Below are 17478 nucleotides of genomic sequence, written 5' to 3' on the forward strand. Positions count from 1 at the left end.
CTCCTGGGAATTTATCCAGAGAAAACGAAAACACTAGAAAACACTAACAAAGCCGTCCGCAGCCCATATTCACCGCAGCGTCACTGACGACGGCCCGGCCAGGGCCGCAGCTGAGCATCTGCGGGCGGATGGCGGACGCCGAGTGTGGCACATACACACCATGGAATATTATTTAGCCATAAAAAGGCTGAAATCTTGTCATTTGGGACACTGTGGATGGACCACCAGGAAATTATGCTAAGTGAAATAAGTCAGAAAAAGACAAGTACCATATGATCTCTTTTACAGAAAATTAATTTTTAAAAAATGTTTAATGAAAAAAGTAAATTCAAAAAAAAGGAACAAGCTCATCAATACAGAGAACAGACTGGGGAGAGAAATGGGTGAACTGTTATTTTTTAAGTTTAAATAAACTGAATTTAAAAAATGAAATAAAGCAAATGACTTTTTTATAAGCTAAGACAAAAGTACTTCCATTCACACCATTTTCTTTGAAACTGTCCATATATTCTTTAAAACATTAAGCATACAAAGACCATTGTTTGCATACAAAAATTTAACTGCGCCTACTAACTTCGACAAACACCACGAAGTTCCTGCATCTTGAAAACACTCTGGGCCCCTCGGCTCCTGCCAGGAGGCACCCGTGGCCCACGCAGAGCCACAGTCCGCGAGTGGAACTCCCGCTGGCCGGGCCCGCCCGGTGCCCGCCAGACCTCTCTCCCCCGCCGCAGACGAGGGCGGCTCCGAACGAGCGTTTGACACGTGTCCTCGGCCGCCTGCATCCACTCCGGCCAGCGTGGGCTCCACGCACACCCCGCAGCGCAGCGCCGGCCAGGGCCAGGCCCGCGGCGGGCCCCAGCACACCGCCATCCCGGGACAGGGCCACGCCCCGGCGGCTGCGTCACGGCAGCTCTGGCCACACGGAGGTTCCACAGTGACTTGTAAGCAGCAGGAAGGGCCGCAGAGCAACAACCCTGACCGCCAGTGTCACTGTCGTCCCACGGAGTGGGTCACGGACGCGCCTTCCACTCCCTCAGTTACGCACTGACTGACAAAACCCGAACCTCCTAAGTCCCTCCCCCTGGCTTCTCGCCAGCCCTGCGTCGGCGACCGTCGTTAAGCCCAGGGTAAAGCTGTAGTGACGGCCGCTAAGTAATCTCCACCGACTCCCCCAAAACTGGCGTTTGACGTGCACTCTGCAAGCTGAGTGTTTCTTGGATTGGTTTATGGAAATCAGAGTTATAAACGAGTGAGGCTGATGCCCAAAGCCAAGTGCTCCAGCATTTAATTTAGAGGTCGTGACTGTGGCATGAGCCACCAGGGCGTCTGGCTAATGCTTAGGGACAGAGCCCTAGGACCCCGAGCTCCATTCAAGCTCTGCGCCGCCTGAGCCGACTGCCAGGAGGCTGGCTCGGACACTGGGGAAGTGGCCGGGTGGGAGTGCCACTGACCAGGCCCCGACAGGACAAAGGAGGGCGGGCGGGTGACTCAGCACGGGAGCAGCCGGGAGGCGGGTGAGGGCGGCGCAGGAATGTAAACTTACGGCCCTTCACTGTTAAGTTTCATTAATAGTTTTCACATTTTTATCCACCTAAAAGAGATGAACCCACTACTTTCTAAGCCACCAGAAGCCTAAGACCCACTGAAACCACACTGGTCAGCCTGGGTTGTCCGACGAGTGCGACAAACAGCGAGGCCGGCCGCCCCGGCTAGCACAAGGTTCAGCGGAGGCCTCATGTTTTGACTGTAAACAATTCACCTTCCTGCCTCTGAAACAGAACTCTATCAGAGAACCAAGCGCCATTACTGGCCATGTCCCACAGGCATGACAGGGTCACAGCAGAGTGACCCACTAAAGAACCCTGCAGGTGACAACAGGGAGACGCAGCTGTTAGCAGACGCAGTGGAGGGCGTTGGGGGCGGCGCCGTTTCAGCAAAGGCGCTGCGAGCATACTCAGATGCCCAGAGCGGGCCAGCGCAGACGCGCGCGAGACTCCAGGGCGACAGGGAGCAGGGGCCCCTGGTCCTCACGACAGCACGGGGCGCTGCGCCACCGTGAGCCTCGCTGCCTCCAGGGAGACGCACCCGCGCGCAGCAGGCCGGTGGCCCCGCTCAGGGCCATCGTGGCCATTATCACCCCGCAGCCCGGAGAGGAGCGAGAGGCCGGGGCTTGGGAGGCCACGGCAACCCTCGCGGCCATCAGGATGCGTCCCCACCCGGCTCCGAACTGCTGTCCCGCCGCCCTGCCTCGGTCTTCCCTCCACCCTGCTTCCCGCGACAGATCACGATACGGATGCAGAACACTTTAAAATTAATCTTCAGTTCCCTCTATAAAACGGGAGCATGAAGTAAAATTATAGGCTGAAATAAAAAGAAATCAAGTTTAAAAAAGGATTAAGTGAAATAACGCAAGTAAGGCCGTGGCTGACACAGGACAAAACCTGTCTTTCAAATTACCTTTAATTTTGTGGAATAAAGTTATAGAGCCTGTGCTCTAAATTGAAAAAGCAAACATATTTGTGTCTGAGTTACTCCCTGAGATGGACAAGTCCCTCACCCTCGGCCTAAATAAAAGGCAAAGTCACCAGGAGCTGGTTCGGCTCCAACTCAGCCGACGGGTTAGAGCCGGCTCCGGCCTCTCTCAGACGCCCGCCAGGACACCCAACGGCGAAGCGCAGACCAGCTCTACGGCCAACACACAGCGCCAAGCGCCCCCCAAACGCGCCTGCAGCCTCCTCTGCCGTCTCTGCGCACTGAAGTCCACGCGGACACTAGAGCCTTCCCGTCTGCATCCCCGCCGCCTCCGCCAGCCCGCCCCTGACTCAAGGGAGATCTGATTGCATTCGAAATCCAGACGGCATGGAAGCAGTAGGTGAAAAAATGGATTGAAAACGTTCTCAATGGCATCAGAAAATCTCGGAAAGCCTCCGAAGCTAACACATTGCAAACTGATGTGTGACAGAGACGCCCCGTCCAGGCTTCACTGTCCTCCTCCTACTCCCTGCCTTCCCCCCAAGCACTGTGACTGGTGTGACCTTGACCTCGTCACAGGCCAAGTTCCTTGTGAGTGCCCCGGGCTGAGGCTGACAGGTACCAAACACTGCCCCGGGCTGCTCTAGAGCTGTCCTCACATCAGGCCCCAAGGCGAGGCCCCAGGCAGGATTCTCCCAGGCTGATGGGCCAGAGTAGCGGGAGGGAGGGAGGAGGTGAGCAGAGAGCCCCCACAGCCTGCCCTGCCCTGTAAGAGCGGCTGTGTTAGGGTGGACGGCTTTCGATTTTGAGCTGCCTGTCCTAACAGGGAAGAGGCTCGCACCTTAGGAGATGGTGGGCCAATGGGAAAGAAAGCGCTATTGTTGTAAGTCACCCCAAGTACCTCCTGCACGTCTTGTTGTCACTAGCGTAAACATGCAAGCTAGCAAGCACGAGCAGGAGAGGTCCTCTGTTTAGGCTGCAAACTCTGGTTACGGACCTGAGGAATTAAGTGTCTTTACAAACACACAGGTCCTAGGACGGCTTTAAAATTAGAGCTAAGATTCTTCTTAAATTAACCAGGCTTTTTCCTTTAATCCCCTTCATCTTTTCTAATGCATTCTGTAACATTTACGCCACGTGGTAAAGATGAAAATACAAAGCTCAGTTTTTGGTCAAAAGTGGAAGGTAGCCCTCCCTCACATCCAATTTGAATCTTTACTCTTTAGAGTGTACTATCTAGTGATAATCGAGGGAACATGTCTGAAAAGTCACAAAAATTACAAGTCACATGGCGTTGAAAACAGAGCTTCAAGCAAATGGCTAAACCAATGAAGAGAATAAAACTGTAAGGTTCTGAGTAAAACTAGCACACGCCACCGCCTGAGGACGTGCTGCCCGTCCCGAAGGGCTACGGGAGCCGGGAGCCGGGGCGGCGCTCCCTTCCCCGCCCCACCATCCAGGAGTATTTTTATCAGACAGCGAGAAGGCATCGGAACTTGCTCCAAAGGCCCTGTGGGTAAAGGCTGGCCTCAGGAATCGGACTTTGCCGGCCGACTCAGTCACAGATGAAGTGGGGGGAGACTGGACTCGAGCCCCAGCCAAAACCGGCTGCCGGAGCTTTGCCACTGGCCGCGAAGCAACGGGCCGTCCCCAAGCCCCCTTCAAATGGCACTCTACCCCCGAACCGACCGCCAGGACCTGCGACTCTCTCTGCAACCTGCCCACAGAGAAAACAGCAACCTAAGGAGCCGGTGACAGACAGGACCCTCCTCCCGGCTCCGGGCACAGCTCCAGACGCCGCCATCTGCCACCAGCACTGTCGGGAGGGGCTAAGCTGCCAGCACTGGGCACTTCCTGCACGGCTGCACGGGCCTCGCCGGCCGGACGCGCAGTCCCGCAAGGACCTTCCAGAGGGGGACGCAGGCGCAGGCAGAGGTGACTGCGCTGCACTCAGGCGTCTCACTATCACGTCGCTGTAAAGAAAAGTATTTTTTAAGACTAAAATTCCAAAGTTCCCCTTTAAAAATTAGTACTGAATCCTAACACGATGACTCTGACTCTGGTTAGAATCTTAATTCTGTTAAAACCAAATAACGTAGAGACTAAAAACATCAGTTATTTTTGCCTATCAATTTAAAAATCGTAAACTGAGTTAGAAATGATTGTTTCCCAAAGACCGTGTTCAGTGTAATTACTTCTAGAACATGAAAGTTGGAATTGGCATCACGTCTCTGTTCTTGTTTTAAAGCAGCAAAGCTACTATGAAAAACTATGATTTATATTGTCAGAATCCATAAAAATCAACTGATTACTTAAAACGGTAAATCAGAAATAACCATAACCTAAAAATATTTGAAAAGGCTTTATAGGATGTTATTATATGTATACCTGAGTGTTTTTAGAACAGGCAGAAAAATGTTAAATTTATGGTGAATTACAGAGAATGGGACTTCTACTTTTCAGTTACCCCTCTGTACTGTTTGAGACTTTTTTAAAGAGCCGGCATTGGTTGTATAAACAAATAACCCAACAGCTATTTTTTTCAAAAAGAAAAAAACTAGTCTTCATTAGTGAAGCAGCCGGGGCAGCCAGACCCCGGGTCAGTTGAGGCCCCGGCACCTGCCTACACGCCGGGGCGCTGTCCCTGGGGTCTGCCCAGGGCCTAACCCTGCCCGGCTGCTGGCAGACCCACCGCCACTACCCTAACCTGCACACGGGGAAAGCAGTATTGTAACTGTAACAAAATAAATTCCAAAACCAACAAATCAGCAGAACAGAACTACAAAAACACAAGTCGGCTATCATCAGCAGCAACTCTGCACTGAAAGACAGTTCCTAGCCAAGCCGCCAGGCTCGTCCTCCCAAACGACAGGAAGAGGTGGCCACTGGACATGCTGGTTTACCTGAGAGAGGAGCCAAGTGTCAGGGAGACCGCAACCGCCAGGGGAAGGCCCGCTGCCGCACACCTGCGCGCCCCTGACCAGGCTCCCGACCCCGCTGCTGACCGAGCCGGCAGTCCCGCCGCTTCCGCAGAAGCCCGAATCCGTACGTTGCACGCGCTCCGGCCCCGGGGCCTCCTGCGCGGGCGTGGGTTCGGTGGGGCTGCCCACAACCCTGCGCCGGGAGCAGCTCACAGTCTGATCCCCGGCCCGCGGCGGACCGTGACCCGCGCTGCGCTCGTGGACTCTGCGGCCCACGACAGAAAGGACCCCTGAGCGGTCCTTCTCCTGCTGCGGGACACAGCCGCAGAGGGTCCCGGGTGCCAGGGACAGCCCTCGCCAGTCACTGGGCTGGCTGCCCTGTCAGTCTGTCCCTGACTCCCAGTCCTGCTGGGGAAGGCCTGCCCGAACCCAGGGACCCACAGATGCACGCGCGGTCTGTGACAGGTCTGTCACTCTAAGCAGCCAGCCGACTTCACTAGCCCAGCGGAGCGGCAGCCCCTCCGCAGAGGCCGAGGTGGCCCCGATCCTGCCTCCTGTCCAGCGTCTCGGCCTGGATCGCCCCCAAGCAACGTGCCCCTCCCTGAGACCGGCAGCGCCTCCTTCCTCCCAGGGCGGTCACCCGCTCCTCTCTCCTGCTCCCGCCACACCCTCTCCTGCTGGCGCCCCTGAGTAGTTTCCTCCTCTCCAGCCCTGCCCCCTCAAGCCAGAAAGGTGCCAGAATGCACCACCTACAGAGACCTGCCACTTCACTCCCTCGGAAGCCGCCGCCACGGCGCCCCAGACTGGAGGCGAAGGACCTCCGTCCGAGAGCCCCACTTCTCCACCCCCAGCTCCCATGGGTCTTTGCTGAGAACCAACTCTAGTCCTCTGCTGAGAACACTGGGGCCCTCCCCGCCATCGGGGAACCCCGCCCGAGTGTGCACCGCTCGTGAGGCGCGTAAGGGCCACGCGCGTGTGGGCCTCCTCACTCTTCTTCCCGGTGCACCCACAGCCCCTCTCCGTCCTCAACTGGTCAGAGCACACTGTCAGCTCTGTCCCGCCCCAACCACAACTGGGAGCAACTAGGGACCCAGCCAGGAGGCTGTGTTTGTACTACAAATGCAAACAGTTGGTCCTCACATTCCTCCACCACGCTTGCAATGCCCTGTCCTCTCAAATGTGAGCGACAGGCTAAAGGCGAGTGCTGTCCAAGACTAAGAAGGTGTGTGGTAAACAGCAAGAAAAGGAATCATTACACTGATCTTTCTCGTATTCTGGATGTAGCTCACACCTTCCAAAAGTATTAATTACAGATCAAACAGAGGAAACAGACTGACTAAAACCGAAGCAAGCAGGCAAAGCCGTGCTTTGTTTTCAGGCCACCCAGGCCCCTGGGAGAACCGTCTCGGTCCCCAACGGGGACCACTGATCTACGCTTGATCACTTTCACGTCACTTAAGCCTGGGACCTGCAGGTTTGCTTGGCACGAATGTCAAAAGGCATCTGTTGCATCGTTCTTATGTCCTATACTAAAATTCACAGCCAGTGACCATTCACTGTGTCCCCACACGACTAAATGAAAAACACAGCACCCAGCTACCTACCATGCTTAATTACAGATGTAATTCAAACCGCAAAATCAGCTAATGAATTATACAATCTATGTAATGAAGTACAGCCAATTATAGCATGCGACTATAATAAACAGCATGTAATAAGCATCAACATCCTCTTCTGTATTTTTCCTCTGTCAATCCTCTGGCCCAATGGAAGTAAACGGTTTCAAACAGATCCAACAGGTCTAGGCTCCTTTATCTGAAAATCAAGTCGGGTAAGCAGCCCAAAATAGCAATGTTTACTTTACTCACACACACACACACGCAAACACACACACGCAGAAAAACAAAACTAAAGGGAAAAAAAACAATAGCAAGAAACTTGGAAGCTATAAAGCAAATGAATGAACAAAACCTGACAAGTCAGAAAAAGCTGAATCATAAGCCTGCAATGTGGAACGCTGAGAACTATTCCAGCTTTCAAAGACTCGCGATAGTGGCCCCGGTGCACATCTGCAAGCGCGGGTGCGATGGAAGCGGAGCGCAGGAGGACGGAGGCGCAAAGTCTGCTTAGGAAGCAGCTAGGCAAAGCCACGCGCTCTTCCGAAGCTGCGCGAGAAAAGCACGTGTCAAAATCCAACACTCCTTCGTGATAAAAACACTCAACAACCTAGGATTAGAAGGGAGCTTTCTCAGTGTGGCAAAAAGCACTTACTAACACCACGGCGAACGTCACGCTCCCTGGGAAGACCGAGAGCTTCCCCCAGATCCAGACCGAGACCAGGATGTGGCTCTCACCCGGGAGCTGGGCAACGAAAAATAAAGGGTATCCAAACTGGGAGTGGTAAGGACACCTGTATTCGCAAGTGACACGAGCTCAAGTGCAGAAAATCCTAAGTAATTCACAAAAAAACTATTAGAGCTAATAAATTACCCAGTTATAGGATACAGAGTCAAAACACAAGTCAGTTTTATTTCTACACACTAACAATGAACAACCTGGAAACGAAGTTAAAACATTCCTCTTAAAATAGTATCGAAAAGAGTAACAAACTTTGAAATAAATTTAACCGAGGAATGCAAGATTGGTAGGCACACTGAAAACTACAGAACACTACTGAAAGACAACCTAATGGGAAGACAACCCCTTAGGCCTGAAGACCCGACACTGTTAGCACAGAGATGCTCCCTTAGGTGCTAGGCAGTCAACGCACCCTCCATCAAAAGCCCGAGGGCCCTTCTTATAGATATGGTAAAGCTAATCCTTAAATTCACATGAACCGAATGGATGTCAAAAAGCCAAAATCAATTTTGAAAAAGAACAGCAAAGTTGGCAGACTCAGATGTCCCAATTTCGAAACTTACTACAATATAGAGTGTTACATGCATAAGGACAGACGGACAGACTGAGGGAACAGAACTGAGACCCAGAAGTAAACGCGTACATTTATGGTCAATTGATTTCCTACAAGTGGGCCAAGACCATTCCATAGGGCTAAACCTGTCTCTTCAGCAGTGGTGCAGGGACAACTGGATGTCCACATGCGGAAGAATGACGTTGGGCCCCCACCTCGCTCTTCTACTCCACGTCCAAAATGAGGCAGGAACTTGGAAAACCCTTCTTCAGGAATCTAAAAAGCCCAATAAAAGAACCTGAAGATAATAGTCCCGAGGGTTCCTCTGGGAAACCCAATCTGTCATATCACCCAATGGTGACAGCGAAGCAGGTGCATGGGAACTTTCGAAGGGCTGTGCAGGGTCTCCTCTCAGATACACCTGTTCGACCAAGATCGCTAGACAGTCCAGAAAACACAGACCCAAGCAAGGAAGAAAAAGAAGGCCATGGAAGGAGAGTGAGAGGCTACTGCATTCATGAAGTAAGAACATCTTAAAAAAAAATTGCTAAATTTTAGAGGGAAAAAGAAACACCAAAAAGGCTCTAATAAATTTAAAATATGATGCTCAAAATAAAATGAATATTAGAAGACTGAAGAACCCCCAGAAAGTGGACCAAAAGGACAGAAAACGGGAAAGACGAAGATTAAGAAAAAAAAAAAAAACGACATTGGGCCAAGAGGTCCAAAGCCCAAATAGCGGTATTTCCAAAACACACTGAGAAGAAAACACTAAGGAAAGAGAAAACAGAGGAAACTGTCAAAGAAAACGATTTGCGAAAATTCCCCGGAACTAACCATCCTGAGTTCCCAGACCTAAAAGAACTACGAAGCGCCCGAGGAAACGGGCGGAAGCCGGCGGGTGGCCGCGAGCGGGCACCGCGCCCGCCCCGCGCCCACGCCGGGCGCACGGGGGCCGGAACCGCAGGCCGCAGGGCCGGGGCGGCGGGCCGGCCGGGCGTCCTCCCGGGGCCCTGGGGACGGGGACCCGACGCCGAGCCCCGCGTCCCGGGGGCGCGGGCAGCCAGCAGGGCGGGGCGCTCGCGCCGGGGAGCGCGCGGGCGGGGAACCCGCTGAGGCGGGCGCAGCGGCCGTTGGCGGCCCGGGCGGGGCCTGCGGCTCGGCTCGTCCCCGCAGCCCCCCGCCCGCCGTGAGAGGCGCCCGGGCCCCGGCCCCACCCCACCCGACCGGGCCCGGACCTCGACCCCGGTCGCGAACCCCGCCCGGGAGCTCACCTGCCTCGCGCTGTCGCCGCTACCGCTGCCGCCACCCGAGGCCTCGTCCGCACCGCCCAGGCCCGGCCTGGGAGGAGACCGTTCCGGCGCCAGCCAACCGCGCGCTGCGCCCGGGGGCGGGGGCGGGAGCAGCGCGGACGTTCACCAATCCCGGCCGCGCTACCTGAAGCTCCTTGGCCAATGCGGGGGCGGCCTGCCTAGAGGTGTGGCCAATCACGAGCCGAGGCCGAGCCGCGGGGCGGGGCACGAGCGGGGCTGAGGGACGGTGCGCTGCGGGGAGGCGGGGACGGCTTCTCGCCGCGGGCCGCATCTCGCCAGGGACCCGGTCTCCGGGCGGGACCCTCCCCATGTCCAAAGGCGGCAGCCAGACCTCCTCGTGTCTGGCCCAGTGGCCACTGCCGCTACTATCCCTAGCCTCGTAGCTCGAGAGAGTCCCCGTTCCCGTGAGCACCTTGGCCGCCCCTGCATGGCCCCCGCCGCACACCTGTGCGGTGCTGAGCTCCACTGGCGCCCCCACCCCAGGAGGAGGGCAGCGCCCAGGCCTCCAGGTGTGCGCTGCCGCGGGTGGGCCTCTCTCCCAGCGCCGGGCTCACAGGCCTGGTGTTGGCAGAGCCAGGCTGCTCGCTCCACCACCCCAAAGCAGGAGCTCCGGAGCCGCCGTCGCGCCTCCGCCTGCTCCTGCGCCTGCGCTCTGGAGCGTGACACCTACGCGTTTTGAATTCATCAGTGCCTCGCGAGGGAGATAGGAAGTTATTATTTATTATCTTGCCTTTACAGAGGAGGAAACTGAGGCGCCAGTGGGTTAGGGGTCTGATCAGGTCAGAGGCCAGGCGTTTCGTAAACCCCGAGCCTGCCGCGGCTTCCTCGGAAAGACATCCGTGCTGCGAAGACCTGCTGCACAGTCATGGTAACGAGGACGCTCACGCACAGCAATGGCGACGGGCTGAGATGTCGGCCGTGTCTGTGTGGGGTTCTAACCGTCCTTCTGGCGTCTCTTAGTTTATAAACTCTCACAGCTCAGGGCTGTGTCTTTCGGTGGGCTTACAAAGTCTCCTCCATGGTATAAATTTTACAGATGCCTTTTCATGGGGAGGGGCCAGGAATGGAAAGGAGGGCGGAGAGATGGTAGTTTGTGTTTTTCAGCGAAGCAGGGACGGAGTTGGACTGAGGAGAATAAAGATCCTGATTAATTCTGGACCTCGGTAGCTATTAGCCACTTGTAACTGGCGAGTGCTGGAAATGTGGCCAGCCCAAAGTGAGATGTGCTGCGCAATATGAAAGACACACCAGATTTATCGGACTAAGTACGGAAAAGAAAGGGAAATTATCCCAATATTTTAAACTATTACTTGTGTGTTATCTTATAATATTTTGGATATATTGGTTAAATAATTTGAGCGAATTTCATCTGTTTCTTAATATATAGCTACTAGAAAACGTGAGCGGCCATATGTGCTCTAATGACGGACAGGGGGACTCCTGGGGGGGATGCGCCACACTAGAGACAGATCGCAGAGTCAAGCTCCCTCCTCCCAACAATTGCGGAGTAACCAACGACAGTTTAAAGAAGGTTCACCAACAACAACGAACAAGGAAGGCGCAAACCCACACGACGTGAGGCTGGGGGAGGAGGCATGATTCTGGTGAGGCTCAGTGGGACCCAGGTGATGAAAAGTAGTCAACGAAATCCCGAGAGGGCTGCGGGGACACGCCGAGCGCCGAGCGACCCACACCCACCTGGGCTGCTGGATGGTTTGTGCCTAGAATTCTTCCCTCATGGGGCCTGGGTCGCCCCGACTGGCTTCCATCCGGTTCGCGGTGGTTTCACCTGGATCCGGCTGGTAGCTATGGTACCAGTCGGACCAGTGGGGCTGGAAGTGGTCTGTGCCTGTAAGTCGGTTTGAATGAGTCTGGTACCTCAGCTGCCCCGAGCCTCGCAGCACAGGACACAGCTGGAGAGCACCTGGTCCAGCTGCTCTGAAAGAGGCCAAGGGAAAGAAAAGAGAATTCTTCAGGTGACAGCTCGTCATCGTGAACCCATTACAAGATCACAATAGGGAATGTTACCAAAATGTGACCTCACAGAGCCTAGGGCGTGAAACAACTTGCTGTTAACTGGAAATGTATGTGCGGCATGAGTCCACGTGTGTACAGCTCCTGCGCAGCTGGCCATGTGACACTCAGGGCCGTCACCTGCATGAAGACCAGGGCTCACCTGTGCAGCTTCTGGGATGGGTCAGGTGACTTCTCCTGGCCTCACCTGCCTGAGCCAGCAGGAAGGGTGGCCTCCCAGGAACTGGCTCTCGGTCCTCCAGAAAGCATCTTCAGAGGCTACCCCGTGTGACCTCTCACCAAGCCCAGGGAAGACGTGTGGCAGGGGGGGCACTGTCGCCGGCTCACTCGTCCCCGTGCCGGGGACCACGCCATGCTTTGCGGGCATCGCCTTGTTCTCGCGATCTCTGACGCTGGAGTTGAATGCACACGCGACGGGAGTCACCCCCTTAAACGGTTCGGTTCAGCGTGCTCTGACGAATACGGTTGTGTAACGCAGCCCGACACCCCCAGGGGCCCTGCACCGTCGGTGCCCAGTCCTACCCCGCTATACAGGGCCGCACGCCGTGAGCCTCGAGCCTGGCTCTTGCACTCCGCAGCCGGCTTTGGGGGCGTCTGTGTCGCTGCCCCTCGTTCCCGTTCATAGCTGAGCAGGATCCCTCGTAGGGGTGGTCCACAAATTACTTGTCCACCGGTTCAGGGATCAGAAAACATTTCTCTGCAAATGGGCCAGGCACTGACTCTTTGAGGCTTCGCAGGCTGTGGTGGCGCAGACACCACGTAAGAGCATGCTCGCGGCCGTGTCTCAGTGGAACTGTACTGACACGAGCGGGCAGCCGGCTGCACAGGCCTGTAGCTGGTTTGCAGATCCTGCCTGAGTGGGGCGTGAGGCTCATTTACAGCTTGCGCTATCATGAATAAAGCCTCGCGCAACGTCCCCGCCGGGTCTTCGTGTGGGTGTTTCTGTAGGTGCACTTCTTTGATTTTATTACCTATTCTTCACTTTTCTCTCCAGAATAGTTCACATATAGGAATTCTGATTTCAGGGTATCAGCTTTGATGGCCTTTAAATTGCTCTTAAAGGCCTTAAATTTGATTGTTAAACAAAAAATTTTTAACTTCCACAGCTGAACGTCTTGTTAAAAGAAAGGGCTTCCTCGGCCATTGCTGGCGGGAAAGACCGGGCCCAACCCGCGGCATCCAGGCACCCGGCAGCATGGTTCGGGAAAGACAGCACACCGCATTTACGTACACCAGGTCGGGGCACAAAGCTGGGGGCCCATCGGAAGGGACTCGCTTTAGCTGTGGACATGTGGCCAGTCCTGAGCTGGGCACAGCAGGGCCCACCAAGCTCTGCAGAGCCCAGAAGCCCGACCCCCGGGCTGGGCCTGCCTGGCAGTCCTCTCTTGGAGATAGTGGCAGAAATTCACTCTAAATTCTAGCTGACATACAGGGGTATGAACGGTCTTGACAGAGCTGGTCCACGGCTATTAACAGGCTGTTAATTTAGAGCATCTCAGAATTGTTTTCTTGTCATGAACCTTCATTTAAACAATCAAATCTACTCTGGGGAAGGTTCTCACAGATAGTGGAGCCCCCTCTGCACCCAAAGCCTGCCGCCTGGGCTCCCACTTGAAAAGCTGGACAGCGGCTCTGTGTCCCTGTGCCTGGGAGGCAAACGGCCTGGCTGGGTGACACGCCGCACTTCTGCAGTCTGTCTGCCAAGCAGAAGGAGCAGCGTGTTGCCGCTGTTTCACAGTGGGGAAACCGAGGCAGGAGTCACCGATAGAGGGCAGGCCGCCGGCTGGCTAAGCTCCTGGGAGGGGCAGCCCTGTCCTCTGGGCGAGCTGGCATCTCAGTAGGGCAGAGCGTCTCCCTCTCAGCTGTAAACGGACCCGACCCCAGAGGAGCAGGAGGCGGCTCCGAAACCTGAGCCCGGGGTCACCTCTAGATCAGGCGTCAGCCGGAGGCCAGCGGCGGGCGGGAGAATCAGATGAGGAAAGTGACCAGAGCTCAAGGCCCCCTTTCCGGTCAGGACACAATTCCACTTGTCTGTGTGCTGGGTCCCCGCCCGGTTCCAGTTCCCCTTTTTTTGTGGGGCGGGGTGGGGAGGGGAGGCCACAAAGGAAACGTGGTTTCTGCAGCCGCGGTGCACCCTGCGGCTGGCGGCAGCGGCGGCTCCCGGGTGCTGGTGTGGCTTGGCCCGGCGGGACTGTCGGGGTCGCAGAAGGACCAGATGCAGGGAGAGCCCCAGCAGTCCCGCGGCCGCCGCTTTGCCACCGCCCAGAAGCCCAGCGTCCCGTGGGGCTCCCGTCTCCGCGGGCGCCTCGGGAAGAAGGGCTCGAGGCCTCTGTGGGCTCTGGTGGCTCCTGCCGCTCCTGAGCCATCCCCGCCACCAGCTCGCCCGGCCTCCCCCGTGCCTGTGTGTCTCCTTTTCAGTCTTCCTCCTCCTGTGGGGCCACTTGTCACTGGATTTAGGGCCCACCCTAAGCCAGGGGGACCTCATCTCAAGGCCTTTCCTTTAATTAGACCTGCAAAACAAGGTCACATTTGACCTTGGTGGCACATTTTGGGGTCACTCTTCAACCCGCTATGGTTCCTTAGCAACCCGCCGAGGGACATCCCACTCCGGTTCTTTGGCGAGCAAAACAGTCTGCATCCCACAGAGCAAAAGTTGAAACCGCTCCCGAATACCCCCGTACCCACTTCTCGCGTCCCTGCTGGACGGACTGGCCTGCGCCCCCTGACTCGGCCCCCTGCCACTGTCTGCACCCTCCTTACCACCCCACCAGCCCCCGCCCACGGGACCTGCCGGCATTTGACCCGGCGGCCACGCTCTGCTCCCGACACCCTCCCTCTCGGCTCCGGCGCCTCCCCTCCCGGGCCCTCCTCAGCGCCTTGGCGGTTCTCCCTCTGGCTTCGGAGACCTCGGCCGTCCTCGGATGCGCTATTTCTGTCCACACCTCATCCCTTCCACACCAGTCCAAGCCGATGACGCCCAAATTCACGTCCGCCGCCGGGAACCACCGCTGAGCTCGGGGTGCAGACGCCCTCCCTTCCTGGCACCCAGTGGGCATCTCTAGCTGCGCGTCCCCCAGATGGCTCCTGGCCTGGCCCCACCTGCCCATCCACTGGACGCAGTCAAAGGCAACCTGCTCCCCCGGCTCCTGCAGCCCGGAGGCTGCCCTGGGTCTGCTCAGGTCTCGGTCAGCAGTGCAGATGCTCTACCTTTAACACAGACCCTGAGCCGGGGCGGGTCCCTCTGCTCCCGGCCACAACCCTGACCAGCCTGCTCGTCCGCCTGCTCAGGTCACTGCCGCGGCCTCCCGGGGCGGCTCTCAGACCCTCCTGGGTCTCGTGACATCTCCATTCACAACTGCCGGTCCTTGGCATGGCGCCAAGGGACCCGCACCCCTTCTATTTCTGTTTAATTGCAGCAAAATTCACATAACATAAAATTCAGTATTTTATGAGATTGCGAAATGATGTAGTTGCTGTTGAAAACAGTATGGCGGTTCCTCGAGACATCAGACAGGATCGCCAGGCGGCCCAGCAGCCCCACCCCTGGGGCTGTCACCCAAAAGAACCGGAAGCGGATCTTGAAGAGATGGACCTTGGGGACTGTGTGCCTAGTGAAATCAGCCACATGTACGGACCCAGAGGAGGCAGGAAGTGGAGGGAGGGCGCCCGGGCTGGAGTGGGGGTCCTGTTCGATGGGGACAGTGTCTCAGTCTGGGAAAACAGAAAGTTCTGGAGATGATGGTGGTGAGGGCCGCACACAGTGTGTGTGCTTACTGCCCCTGAATTGCGCGCTTAAAATCGTTAGGACAGTCAATGTCACGTGAGGCGTGCCCGTGAGTACGCTGCGGGACACCCAGGAGGCGACCACCCCGGGGTCTGCCCGTGGATGGATCCCCCCCAGCCACAAGCCCCACCTGTGCAGAGGAAAAAGGGCAGCCTGGAAACAGTGGCCAGGAGCCCCGGTGAGAAGCAGGCTGCTGCTGGGGGGCCCCTGGGGAAGCCGGAGGGGGAGCACACCCCGGGGGCGCGCTGGGGGAAGCCGCCCTGCGGGTCTGGAGCAGAGGCTGCCTGCGGGACGCGCCCACTTGGAGACTTGGAGACGGGCTGATGGGGGGCAGCTGTCGTCACAGAGGCCATCTTTAAAGTTTCTATTATTTTTTTATTCCACAAGCCATCTGGGTGTTGTAGAAAAAAAACTTGAAAAAATAGGATAGAGGAGGAAACCTACCACTTTAAACATTGCTATGGTGACCCACAAAAAATAGCCACCTATTTTAGAGACTCGTCTGACACACCTTTTCTAAACAAAACGGAATCGCACCGCAGGGCCGTCCGTCGCCTTTGTGACCTGCCTTTCTCACTGCCGCCCTCTCAGTTTGCCGTGGCTGGAGGTGTGTGTGCTGTGAACCAGCCTCCCCCCGCCCCCCGCGCCCCCGTTGTCCCAGCCTTCACTGAGAATGCCCTAGAACACCCCCCTGAACGTCACCTTTGCCCTCCGTCCTCCTATTTCCTTGAAACCCGCCCCTGGAGGTGGAACCGCTGGATCAGAGGGGACGACGGTTTTCCTGCATCTGTCCCAGTACTTCCTCAGCCAGGGACACGCCCGCCCTCTGGGGGCTGCCGCGCGGTGACCCTGAGGGCGGGGGACGCTGATGCCCTCGAACGAAACATGTTTACACTTCACTTCAAGGATCCGCTCTGAGGAATGAGGGCCATGGGCCGAGCGGCTCCTGCGTGACAGGACCTGGTGTCTCGGGGAGCTGGCACGGCACAACTCGGAGCTGAGTAGCCGCTGTGAGCCAGAGACGACAGGAGCCAACACGAACAATTCCTTCGCACTGAGAAGGGCCCCCAGACTTCTGCCGGGCGCGTGTCGGGGGACACTCACAGGCGCCCCAGGCACGCAGGGCGCAAGGGCTAGGGCCACACAGAAGTGCCCCCTGCCTGCGGCCCACCCGCCGTGATGGCAGTTACTTTGTGTGAGAGCCAAAACCCCCAGCTTTATTCTTAGTTGTTAACTGTTCTGTGTCGTACCTTGGGGAGAACGTTTAAATGCTTGCTGTGCCCTGGGAGGGAGTCTGTGAAGATAATTTTTCATTTGAGAGGAACCCGTGGATCACTCTGATTTGTGGAAAAGGGGTCTGGGGCAGAAGTGTGGTGTGGCCCCTTGTCACAGAGGTGCCCCCCAAGTCCCCACCCGACATCCGGCCCAGCCTCCTGCACCCACGTAGCTGCAGGTGCGCCTGAGCACCTGGAATGGGCGCAGGGGACAAGTGTTTAGCGCGCAGACCAGGACGCAGCCGTCCCAAACCTCTCCACGAAACACGGACAAGGTATAATTATCCACAGGTGTTGCTATCACTTTAACATAAAGAATAAAGTATGTGTTTCCTTGAAACTGCGCATTATTCTGTGTTATTTCCTCTTCTGTTACATAAATGCTATTATTTAAACAAAACCACCACAGGACTAGTTAAGAGCGTAATTAGTAGCAATGAGTGGCAGGCATCATGAGGGACAAATAACAATATTTGGGTAATGTTTCTGTCCCTCTTCCCATACGACGGATTGTAAAAAGTGATACACCGGCCGCCATGCACGCGCCTTCTGCCTCAAACCTCTGGAGAGTCAAAACAGGACAAAATAACCTCTGGATGGGGCCCAAACGCACTGTGTCCCAAAGAACTGTTTGCAGCATAAGGGGAAAGCAGAGGTCGTGACCAGAGAACTGATGCCGGCAGGCCTGGAGATCAGAAACACAGGGGCCGGCGTCACTACGTCACCTTATCTGCAGCAGGAGCAACGCCTTCCTTCTGTGGGTGTC

General features: G+C 56.1%; 1 protein-coding gene across 5 annotated transcripts in view; it reads right to left on the minus strand.

Moving 5' to 3' along the window:
• Positions 1 to 9717, minus strand: part of SUN1 (Sad1 and UNC84 domain containing 1) — a 42948-nt gene extending 33231 nt beyond the window's left edge. For 4 of the 5 annotated variants that reach the window (XM_016119104.2, XM_016119103.2, XM_016119102.2 and 1 more), the window contains exon 1: positions 9582 to 9690. The gene's annotated coding sequence lies outside the window, so the exon portion shown is untranslated. Of the gene's footprint in view, positions 1 to 9581 lie in introns of all 5 variants that reach the window. The other variant, XM_016119101.2, reaches the window with a different exon arrangement.
• Between the last annotated feature and the right edge of the window lie 7761 nt (positions 9718 to 17478).

The sequence above is a fragment of the Rousettus aegyptiacus genome, unplaced genomic scaffold (assembly GCF_014176215.1).
Source record: "Rousettus aegyptiacus isolate mRouAeg1 unplaced genomic scaffold, mRouAeg1.p scaffold_m13_p_7, whole genome shotgun sequence".
Classification (NCBI taxonomy): Eukaryota; Metazoa; Chordata; class Mammalia; order Chiroptera; family Pteropodidae; genus Rousettus; species Rousettus aegyptiacus.